A 12,530-nucleotide genomic window follows, 5' to 3' on the forward strand; every position below is an offset into this window, starting at 1 on the left:
AATAGAAGAAATGCAAATAGCCACTAAGCATATGAAAATGTGTTCAACCTCTCTAGCAATCAAGATTTCTAAATTAAAGCAAGAATAATTATAATAAAAATTAATTTATAATATGAATATAGTTAAAATAATTAACAATTTTTTTCCTATCATATTAATAAGAATAAAGGATAAATGATTTTTTTTTTTTTTTTTTGAGATGGAGTCTTGCTTTGCCACCAGGCTGGAGCACAGTGGTGCAGTCTTGGCTCACTGCAACCTCCGCCTCCTGGGTTCAAATGATGCTTCCGCCCCAGCCTCCCAAGTAGCTGGGATCACAGGTGCGTGCCACCACACCTGGCTAATTTTTTGTATTTTTAGTAGAGACGTGTTTTCACCATGTTGGCCAGGATGGTCTCAATCTCTTGACCTCATGATCCGCCTGCTTCCGCCTCCAGAATTGCTGGGACTACAGGCGTGAGCCACCGCGCCTTTAGCAAGTTTATGTAACAAGAAGAAATTATTTATGTCTAGTGAGAATGTTAATTGGTACAAATTCTTCAGAGAATTTTGTCCCTAAAACCTTGTATCTCTACCCTCTGGACTAACATTTCTATTTTTAAAAATATACACATAAAAAGATACATAATTCACAGTTTCTTCATCTGTAAAAATGAGAATAATAGAACTTGCTCTACCTTATTTTAAGATGTTTTTATATGTAATAAAATAATATATACTACTTTGGATAAAATGGTTACCTATTATAGGGTAGAGGAAATAGAGGAGGGCTGTGGATTAAATAAACGTGGAAGAAATGTTGCAAAGATCTAATTTCTTAAAGGGCCATACATAGATGAATATGATTAACCCAACCTATGCACTTGAGTCTAACAAACAAACAAAAAACCCCAATGAAACAAATATATGAAAAGCAATAGATATAAAAGGTCTGTGAAATATCAAGAGCTTTATATGGTACAGCCACCTTAAATATGTATTTACTATAATTGTCAGTCTTCTCCGTCCTCCTTCTTCTGCACCTTTTGTCTATTACCTACAGCCTAGTATGCTTCACACTAGACTGACAATGGTCTTTCAAAATTTAAGGTAATGGTGAGGAAAAGAAAGGATATACTAACTGAATATCATGAAGATTAATACAATGCATACATTTTTAAATGACTCCAAATTCCTCAGAATTAACAGGCTAGAAATTCAAGGCTTTCAACTCTGGCTGCATAGTATAATAACCTGAAGATGTATACTTACAAATGTGTTGTAAACTGTTCTCTGATCCATGCTAGACTAACTGAACAGAATATTTGAGTGCTAGAGCCTAGGTCTTGATAGGGTTTAAAAGCCCCCTAGGTGATTTAAAGGTGCTTCTGTGGGGAAGCTGTGTTAGAGAAAGTTCTGGGATTAGGAATTTTACTTTACTGTAGAGGATATGAAGACTGCTTATCTGAGTTCCTCTTAGAAATACAACACGATTCTCAAATATTGTCATGGTCAGAGGTTGATTATTACACCTTCTCCATTCTTTTGCAGGCAGGACCATAGTTTTAGGCTAGAAGTTTCCTCCTTTGACTTATTTTTATCACAGTTTGTTTGTTAATTAGATACAGAGTCTGGCTTCCTTTACTGTGAAATATAATTCTGTTATCAGAAAAACCACATTCTGCCCAAGGTGATTTCTCCAATGGCTGTAATCCTGCTTTTCAAACCCATGAAATAAAGAGCCTTCCAAATGAAGGAATGAGTAGTCATTTGGGCTAAAAGAGACTTTCGGTTTAGATTTCAGATACTCTAACCCACTGTGAAAGTTTGATAAAACATGAACCGGGGCTTTTAATTAATTGTGTACAGAAAGTTGACAGAATTCTATTGGGAGACATTCCTAATAATCCATGCACGTAATGTGATGGGAATTGTCTGTAAATACAAATGCATTGAAAGGTTTATAACCCTGGAACAAAAGGCAATGAAAAATCAGACCATGGTTGGCATCCTCACAATTAAATTCTCAGCTAGTAAATGACTTACTTGAGAATTCTCTTTTATCTTTGTTTTCCAATATGTTCCTGAAAGCACAGAAAGAAGAAAAATCTCAGCCAGAGCTTGAGTAGAAAACTCTTGGAGAGACTATGTTACATACATATAACTTTAATAACTCTTAGTCGGTTTGAAGATTGCTAAATCTGCTTGAAAACATAATCTCCCTTTTCCTTTCTCTCCATTTATTATATACGTATCCACACACACACACACAAACGTATATACATATATCCATATATGTATATACATATATATATATATATAGTTTGTATTTCTATATATACAAAATAAAACACCATATTGATTATTATAGGGATGTTGTAATCCTTCCAAATAAAAAATTTAAAAGAAAAACTAAAATTGTGGATTTTGAGGAAAAAGTCTTATTCCTGAAAAAGAAATTAATATTGGTGGATGTTTGTGCATTTTTATACTTCACAATTCGTATTGAATATTTTATAGAAGTAGAGATCAACCTATAATGATAAGTCAAGATACTTGCTGTAAAACCTGGCTATATGGAATTAAGCTGCACATAAAAATATTTAATACTCTTATATTACAGGCAGATTCATATGTGTAGCCACATATCAGCAAATAGGTTGCTATTAAATTTTTTAACTCTTTAAAATTACTTCTGTCTTCCTTTATTTCCCCCAAAACTGTGTTTAGAAATAGTGGAGGCATTATTCAGCGATTTTTCTATCAGTGAAAACATCAGTGTCTGTCTCCTGCCAGTTGGTATCTGAATGCTTTTGTCTGACAGTACTTCTGTCTGTCTGCAGCACTTGATTATTGCTTTCATGAGGGCAGAAAGTAATTCTACTACTACTCCAGCACATCATCCATCATAGTCCCTGGCAAATAGTATGCAGTTTATAAGTTTATTTTTAGATAAGCTGAATGAAATCCTATTCTATATATAAATATTCCCAAATGTGATAAAAATCATTTCATTTATCTGCTAAAATTCCTGTTTGATGACTAATCTGAAGGGTGATTTTTTTCTCCAAACCAACTTAGTCATTCTAAATATGGAATGTGATCTCTTCTTATACAGGTAAATTGATCTGAGATGCTCATATATTTTTCACCACTGGTCTCTCATGGTACCAGGAGAAGTGAGATTATTAAGGCAAAAACCTGTTCAGTAAGGAAAAAAAAAAACTAGCCTGCATCACAGACATCTAATCCCAGCTGATGTTTCCATTATGATTACATTCTGGCATGAATACAGCCATAATTATATATGCATTGAAAGCTATGCTCTACTCAGGATAAATGAGTTTTCCCAAACCCAGTTATATTAATGTCTTAACAGCTGAAGAAACCTAAATAATATGTTTTACAGGGTGAGTTTGTACTTCCTTGATCCTAAGAGTTCTTAGGAACAATCTTGCAGAGCCACAAAAGCATTTTAGATATACAATAGGACACAAATAGAAATTGGAAAAAAAATACAAAAGCATTTCAATTATTTTTATCAAATATAATTTTATTTCTACAGAATATTTTCAGTAATATATAGTAATCAATAGTATCTTCCTTATGAATCATTAACAATACATTGACTATAAATTACACAAAATGCTTTTAAAGTTTGAAGGTCATTTTGATAAGATTAATAGATATAAGTTTAATTTATTTTCTTTACAATACTGTGCATTCTCCATGTTATTCTGTATAATTAAACATAGCTTATAGTTCTTTGCATGTATCAAAATAATCACCCTACATGTGTATAAGTAATTAATTTTCATTTGGGACTTTTGTCGAGAACCAACATGTACCTAAAGATTGACAGTGGTGTCATTTTAGGTTCTGTTTATTTTGAGGCTATAATACTGCATTTTATGGCCAATGGTAACTTAAAACCCAATTTCCCATAAACAATTTGATCCAATACTATGTAATTTGTTTTCTTCCATCACTAGCTACACAGAATGTGGCTCTTTTCAGCCTTACATTTATCCATAAAAGATAAAAGTGTAATTGTTAGAAGATTGGTACAAGATGGGTCAATATTTCTTATTTAGCAATAACTTTGAAGTATTTCACAACAGAACTTTAAAATTTATTTTAAAAAGATATATCTTTGTCAGGATGCCATTAAATCTTAAAAATGCAAGATACTGTTAAGATTTTCTAAAGAGAGACAATACTTTTTATTTTAGTTTCAGAACTAAGGTTATTCATTTCCCTCCACATAAGACGGTTGCTTCCAAGTACACAACGTATCTTGAGTTACAATTTGGTGTAGTGTTTAAGTCACTTGACTCTATGGCTAGACTGTGTTTGTAGCTTCATTTGTAAAATTACTAGCTATATGTCCTTGAGTAATTATTATATTGCACTAGTGCAATAGCAATAGTATCAGGTCCTTGCTAGTTTTTATAATGAATAAATGAAATCAATACATGCAAAACACTGTGTCTTGCATGCAGGGAGTGCTAAATATGTTACAGATTATCATTCTTCTCATTTTATTTATTTATTTTTCGAGACAGGGTCTCACTCTGTCCGTCACGCTAGAGTACAGTGGCACAATCTTGACTCAATGCAGCCTTGACTTCCTGGGCTCAAGTGAGCCTCCCAAGTCAGCCTCCCAAGTCACTAGGACTAGAGGTGTGCACCACCAAGCACAGCTAATTTTTGCATTTTATTTTTTTCGTTGGGATGGGATTTTGTCATGTTTCCCAGGCTCAAGCAATCTGCCTGCCTCAGCCTCCCAAAATGCTGGAATTACAGGCATGAGCCACTGTGCCTGGCTTTCATTTTATTGAATCTAAGATGTCATTGATTGTAAGATACATCATGATTGTATGGACCACTTAAAAAAAAAGATGCTGCCTATTAAACAATGACAGCGTATTTTACATCTTGGAATTTGTATTTTATACTTACTGAAGGAACTCTTCTACATTTAATAAGATGCAGATTTTTAATCATGTATAAGTGTTTTGGTTTTTTTGCATACATAAAAAGAAAGAAATAAGTTAAATAAATTGGATATGACATTTCAAACTTCTTAATATACAGTGTTCAACTTGTGAATGTTTGGGGTTAATATCAATATCTACTTGTTTTCAACCATACTTCTCTTGTAGCCAACAAAGACATTACAAATGCCACTTTTCTTCAGAGTTGTCCATATCCCTGGGATTTCTTCTGTACTGCTTACACTTATTGTGCAAATGTTAATGCTGGCATTTCCTTAGTTTCCCCAGGTGGTGTCAATGCAACATTTTCAAACATCAAACAGGATTTATATTCTCTTTTCAAATGGCATATGAAGAGTAATCATGTAGTTATTCCTTTTAAAATAACAACCAGGTTAACCATGACAAGGCTTTGACAACTATGATTCCGGATGCTTGTCCAGTAGCAATCTTAAAACATCATTGATTTTTAAAGGCAATATTAGATCTCAAAGATGTTAAAATGTGAAAAAACAAGAGGCTGTTTAGAATCAAGGAATTCCCTATTACCACTCTGACCTCTTTTTTCCCTTTCTTTTGCTTCATCCCTGGAGATTAGAGAAGGAATGATTTATCTGATGAGTCAATTTGGAAAAAAATAAACTGGTTATAACCCATTTAACTAGTTTCTTTTCTCCCTAAAGCACAGATGATCTGCTCTGCCTCCCAGAACCAGGCTCACTATTTGGTTGAGAGCATTCAGGTCCAGCCATGCCATTGCCTGGATTGTTAAATCTGCCAACTGCACATTTGCTACATTTTGCAGTTCGTATTTCAACTTAACCTTTATTAGTTATATTTTATTTATTTACTAATTCATTGTTTTTTCTTTCAATTTTTGTTTATCACCTTCTCTCACTCACTGGAAGACCACGAAGTAACAGGGCAGACAAAGGGCCTGCTATAGTGTTGTCTATCTTATTTCCTCTACTATACCCCTTGTTGATTGCTTAAGTCAGGTCTTATTAATGCTAGACTTGTGATTTATTTGAAGGGATTGTTTAAGCTAGTAAGTAGTCTATCTTGTGAGGGTAGGTTTAATTAAAACTAGAAAATGTCTCAGACACATCAACTACAAAACATCAAAAGAAATTCGAACAGGAAAGTCTCCACTGTTTGTTTCTCTAGGTTGTGGAACTCCAATTGCTCTTCATGTAGTTTCAAAATTTCTGACAAATATCAATCTTCAGAACTTGGAAATGAGAAATCAGGATTCCAGATTTTTAGAAAATATTCAAATTATAAGTTATGTATCTGAGTATACTTATAATAAGTGGGAATAATAATGTCATTTTTTCTGCAAGTTTGATAAATTTCAAGAATTATCTGTTTAACAAATATAATCATAAATATAGTAGAAACTGACAGTGACATGATTATTTCATTAATGTATAAATATCTCTACTTGATTTAGATATTTAATTAAATAAAAGAATGGGATATTAAGACAAAATAAAATAAATACTCAATAACATTATTTAAAAGTGAAAGACAACACCACATAAACTTAATATTTTAAAAACAATATTTTTACAATAAATTTTAAAGTATACAAAGCGTTAATTACCCTGTATTTCATGCCAAATACTATAGGTATAGGGAAATTTCTTTCTTTTTTTGTTGACATTGGTTGAATTGTCAATTGGGCTCACAATATTCTTCATAAGTTGGGTGTTTGATAGTGTCTTGCTTTGTATCAATTTCTTTCTATAAAGATGAAAATATTTTTCTGTTCTCCCTGATTTGTTTTTGTCATGATGCATTGCTTTTAGTAATTGAGATTCCAGATCAGGTTATGATTTTATATTAGAATATTTCACATCAACATTCATATGATGCTCTTCTTTTATTTCCTCTGTTAAAGTATTAACAAAGAATTATAGCCTATACTGAATATTTAAACACTGGAAATCGTCACCAATTTCTGAGAGCTGTAGAGTCTACTTTCTTGCTCCTCAGCTAGAAGTCATCTTGACACTCTAAAATTCTTGTCCATATGCATTAACATTACCTTATAGATATTATTTTCTGTGGTTCTGGTGTACCAAAATGAATTTTACTCTTGATCCCAGAACCCACCCAATGACTTTAAAGGAACTGTAGTTTAACAATTCGAGTCAACCCACTCATTTTAGTATTGATTTCATATTCCAGGATGACATAAACAACTGGAATCTTACCTGTGACCCAGATGTATTCCAGAAAGTAGCAATTTGTGTGAAATGAGAGGTTTTCATAAAGGAAGGGATATTGGTTGACTTATTCAGAAAAAAATAGAGAATAAATGACTGTCTACATTTTACAGGCACCACATTTCTGGGAAAGATTAGTCTCTCCCTACTTGTTTATTTTGCTCTTTTCTTTATTTCTCAGCAAAGCAGATCTAATTCTACTTAAGGGCAATCCTAGCATTAAACTGTAAGTTTTCAACCTGTTTTCATTTTGGGTTTGGAAGATGAATGACAAACCAGATAGACATTATGAGAAATACCTGGATGCCTTCACACTAAAACTAGAATAGCAGATACGATTAAAATTTTTGTTTTAAAATTAACGCCCTTGTAGTTGCCACAAAGGTAAGGCATGTTATAAATTAGCACAAGCAAATAATGAATTCATTACTTAAGCAGCTTAATGTAAAAGAAAAGTTCAATTATCTGTAGAACCTTCTTGTTAAAAATAGACTAAAACCCGAAATCTTAAAAAAAAATCCTTACTATTAATTTTTATTGAGTGAAACATTTTATTGAGGAATATACAATAACTGTTCTAATGGATTCAATTTCTAAGACCCTCAGCTTCTCTGTTGCTTTGGTCTGAGGCGTTTAGGCATGGATACTATAAGATAGACCCCCAGTAGCCTACTTAAATTCCCAATGTAGCCAGATAGGGCAAACAGAAACCCGTACACTTTTTGCAGACTTTCAATATGTAAAACCAATCAAAGAATTATCATGGCAAAAATGAAGATCATGTCTCAGTATCACAATTAAAAATACAGCAGCAAGTGGCCTTTAAAAAAAAAACTTACCAATTTATGGTTGTTAATAATACAAATTCAGCATATACTACTAAAGCAGAGCATAGCAATAGCTATCATTTCTGTAAATGTAAATCATACATATTGCCAAGACCAATATTTTGTAACCCAATGTCCTAGGGTATTCTGTGGTGGTTCACAAGTGCAAAAGCTATGCTAATATTCTTGGAGCTTCAGAATTAACAAGATAATTGTAGGTTAGGAACAAGGGTAGTGCTTCATAGATCTGTATCTACAGCAGGAGTCTGGAGGAAGATCAAGTGCTCTTTCCAAAGAGCAACTCTCAAATCATACACAAGGTCAATTAATATTGCTCTATCTTTGGTGGTGTTATTCATCTTTACACATGTAATAATAACTTATTCTATGAAACAGAATCAAGACAGTAAATATACCGTAGTTTATGTTGCTGGATGAAAGTGGCGCTCAGGACACTTTTATTCATTTTGAAACCTTACTGAAGCCTATGATCATTTTGTGCTGCCTAAGAAACCATTATCCCAACTTTGGCAAGAAGCATCATGACAATGAAGACTTAAAATATTTCATACCATTAGTTACTAAAATTACAGAAAGTAGTTGATATTCAACTTGATATTGATAAAATTGGAAATATTTGAAATCTATAAACATGAAATACATTTCCTGCTAAAGCTTGATGGGGAGGGAGAGGCAAATAGAAAACAGATTTATTCTAAGGATATGCTTTACATATTTAATGAATCAGGAGTTTCCCTTGATATTATTCTTTGGAGGATTTTTCTTTGCCAAGTTATACCATTTTCAGTGAAGATTGGACTCTATAATTTCATCCATGGTACTTTACTTAGTGTGTCTTCAGCCACCAAGAAAGTGGTTTTATTTGGTGTACTCTCTATCTTATTCAGCAGTAATTTCAGCTACATTTATGAAGTTTTTTTTTTGGTTTCTTTTTCTTTCTGGAGACAGAGTCTTGCTCTGTCGCCAGGCTGGAGTGCAGTGGCACGATCTCGGCTCCCTGCAAAATCCACTTCCTGGGTTCAAGCGATTCTCTTGCCTCAGCTTCCTGAGGAGCTGGGATTATAGGTGCAAGACACCATGCCCGGCTAATTTTTGTATTTTTAGTAAAGACAGGGTTTCACCATTTTGGCCAGGCTGGTCTCGAACTCCTCTCCTCGTCTTGCTTGCCTAGACCTCCCAAAGTGCTGGTATTACAAGCGTGAGCCACTGCATCCGGCCTAGAAACGTTTTAACGCATTGAAATATACATCTAGGACCACCTGCAATGGTCAGCCATCTCATCATCTTGTTACCTGAATATGAATGAGTCACTTGTCATCTTCAGGAAGCACTGACATATTATATTGTCTTTAAACCAATTTGCTTATATCTAATTTTATAAACAGTCTCTACATTTATGTTCATCATATCGGTATAATTGTAGTATATTTACATATACATACATACATATATACAGCCCATAACTCCAAAAGGACAGAATCATGAATATATTATTGTTACTATTATGTCAAACATGATTCTTATTAATAACAGTTTACTTTCTTTTCAAAAATAAATAAAAAGTCTAAGAATATACAATAATTTAGGAAGAAAATCAATTTAATAAGAATATCCTATTCAGCAAGTTTTCTGGCCAAACAAGATTTTGTTATTTCTATAGCCAAGGAATTTGAGAGTACCATATCTGATAATTATTTTTTCATCCTAAACTTGGTCACACCTCTGTGACTCGCCTGTGATGAATTTTCAGTCTCTGCTCTGGTTTAAGTCTGTGTCTGTTCATGGAGGCATGACCAGTTTTGGGTAGAAAAAGTGACACCCAAATGTGATACATTCTAATTAGATTTTGCTGTCATCTCAGCTAGGACCTGTGGTAATAATATATTCACAAGAAGGAGAAAATTGAGTATTAAAGGCTAATGAAGGAATCTTAATAGAAATTTATAAACACTTTCAAACTAAATCCAAATTCAAGCTGTTGGGCTCTATCTAATTTTATAGGTACAACATTTTCTTAGACTCCTGCTGCCTTACAATTTGAGAAAATCATGTTCTCAGATAAAAGGTCTCTGTTGATCAATTTAGGATTACAAAATTCCTGGATTTGTTTTAGGAAAAAGGGGTGCTCCCACATGTTTATTAGAGTACTTCCAAGCTGTGCTTCATTAGATTTTCATTTGTTGTTATTGCTGTTGTTCAAGTTTTTAAAAAGTGAACCAGTTACATCACAGTAGGTTAATTTAGAGAAGTTCACGGTAACCTTTCAGAAGCTTGTTGCCATTTGCCTGTCATCCTGTCCAAGTGTGAGTCACCTGGAGTGTAGGTAAAGGCCATATTACTCTTCAGAGAAGTTAGCTCAGAATGGATAATGAGCATCCTGCAAGCTCTTTCGAACCAGACAGACAAGAACGAAGAACACAATTGAGAAGCCACGTGCCTTGAAAATCCCCCGAAAATGCCATGTTTGGCAGATAGGCCTTAAGTGGCAGCTCCAAATGTCCACTTAATTTTTCAATTATCATTTATTTTGTCCTTGATAATGTTCTTTTACTTTTATCTAACTCTGTTCACATGCATTTGCTCCCAATTATTGTTGTAATGGTCTTCCATGTTACCAACATTTCAAGAACATTGAAGTAAAATGAAAATAAAAATTCGTTAATAGTATTTAAGCTTGAGATTATATTTTGTAACCTATTTATAAGTACATATTTAGTTACATAAAAGTTTTTTAAACTAGGGCTTATCTATATTAGCCACTAGAAAATCTTTTACTTTGATAAATTCTTCTAGAATATTCTAATATCTTTATATATGACATCCATTGCTGGGCACAGTGGCTCACGCCTATAATCCCAGCACTTTGGGAGGCCAAGACAGGCAGATCAAATGAGGTCAGTAGTTTGAGACCAGCCAGGCTAACATGGTGAAACCCTGTCTCTAATAAAAATACAAAAATTAGCCAGGCATGGTGGTGGGTGCCTGTAATCCCAGCTACTTGGGAGGCTGAGGAGGGAGAATCACTTGAGCCTCGGAAGTGGAGTTTGCAGTGAGCTGAAACTGGGCCACTGCACTCCAGCATGGGCAATAGAGCGAAACTGTGTCAAAAAAAAAAAAAAAAAAAGACATTCCTTACATTTTATCTTTGTGCATTTGAAAGACATTATCTCAACTTCAGCATTGAAAGTTGATATTTGCTCAAAAAATATTATATGGTTGCCATGAAATATTTTGATTTTTTTTTTTAGTTGGTAACAAATATGCAATGCTTCCCTTATTTAATTAAGAACAAAGATTATAGTCTTCTCCTAGATTCAGCTTGTGGGACAAAAAAAATACATTATCATATCTTACTGAGAATATTGACTGTCTTGTGTTTTATTTTATATTTGTTGATGGATTTTTTGATTTAGGAGAAACACCCTCTCTAAATAGCTGCTTTTTTCACCTTTAAGCATTATTGACAACTCAGTAAACTTTTTAATTGTAATAAGTAATTTATTTCACAGTCCCACAAAATCAATTTCACAAAAAAGAGAAACCTACTAGTTCCTCTCATAATTTTCCTCATAATTATAGAAGTATAGGGCAGAGACATTTGTTTAATATTGTTGTGTAGAAATCTGTTCTTATACAGAAGGTAACTTGTAAATTGTATATCTTTGTTATGAGAGATAAAAATGAAACTAGATACTTCTGAATATAATTCCATTTGATTGCAGAATTTCTCAAGTATTATTCAGGTCACATGTACATCTGTCTATTATCACAAAGATATAATCAATTTGTAGGGCCCTCAATTTATTTACTTATAAAATAAGAATTTATCATAAGGCTATTAGTTGAGTTTGACATGTGTCTGATTTGAAAAGAATTACCAGAACTGGCTGGAATCTGAATCCCTGGATATCAGCTTTCCTTATAAATTGTGTGCTCATAGTCAGCTCCTTGATTTTCTGGAAGGAGATAATCATCCATGCACAGAGGAAAAGTACAGTGCACACGAATTATCAAATAAGGATTGTTTCCCTAAAACCCCCAACTTTATATACAGCCTATGTTTCTTATAAGCTTGCCTATACTAATATATATTAGTGTGTGTGTATATATATATTAGTATATATATAATGTGTATATATATATACACACATATATATGTATATATGGATATATATTTGTATATATGTATATACATATACATACATAGTATATACATTATATATACTCTATATATAGTTGTATAATATACATGTATGTATTATACATTATATATATTATACATTATATATACATTATACTATGTATATACTAGTATATATATACTATATATATACTAGTACATATGTATATATTAATGTATATATACTATACACATTAGTATATATTTTTATATATACTATATATATACAAAATACTAAAAACTATAAAATATATATATACTATATACTATATATTATATATATAATTAGTATACA

This window comes from Sapajus apella, unplaced genomic scaffold (genome assembly GCF_009761245.1).
Source record: "Sapajus apella isolate SASKATOON/1434 unplaced genomic scaffold, GSC_monkey_1.0 scaffold28, whole genome shotgun sequence".
Lineage (NCBI taxonomy): Eukaryota > Metazoa > Chordata > Mammalia > Primates > Cebidae > Sapajus > Sapajus apella.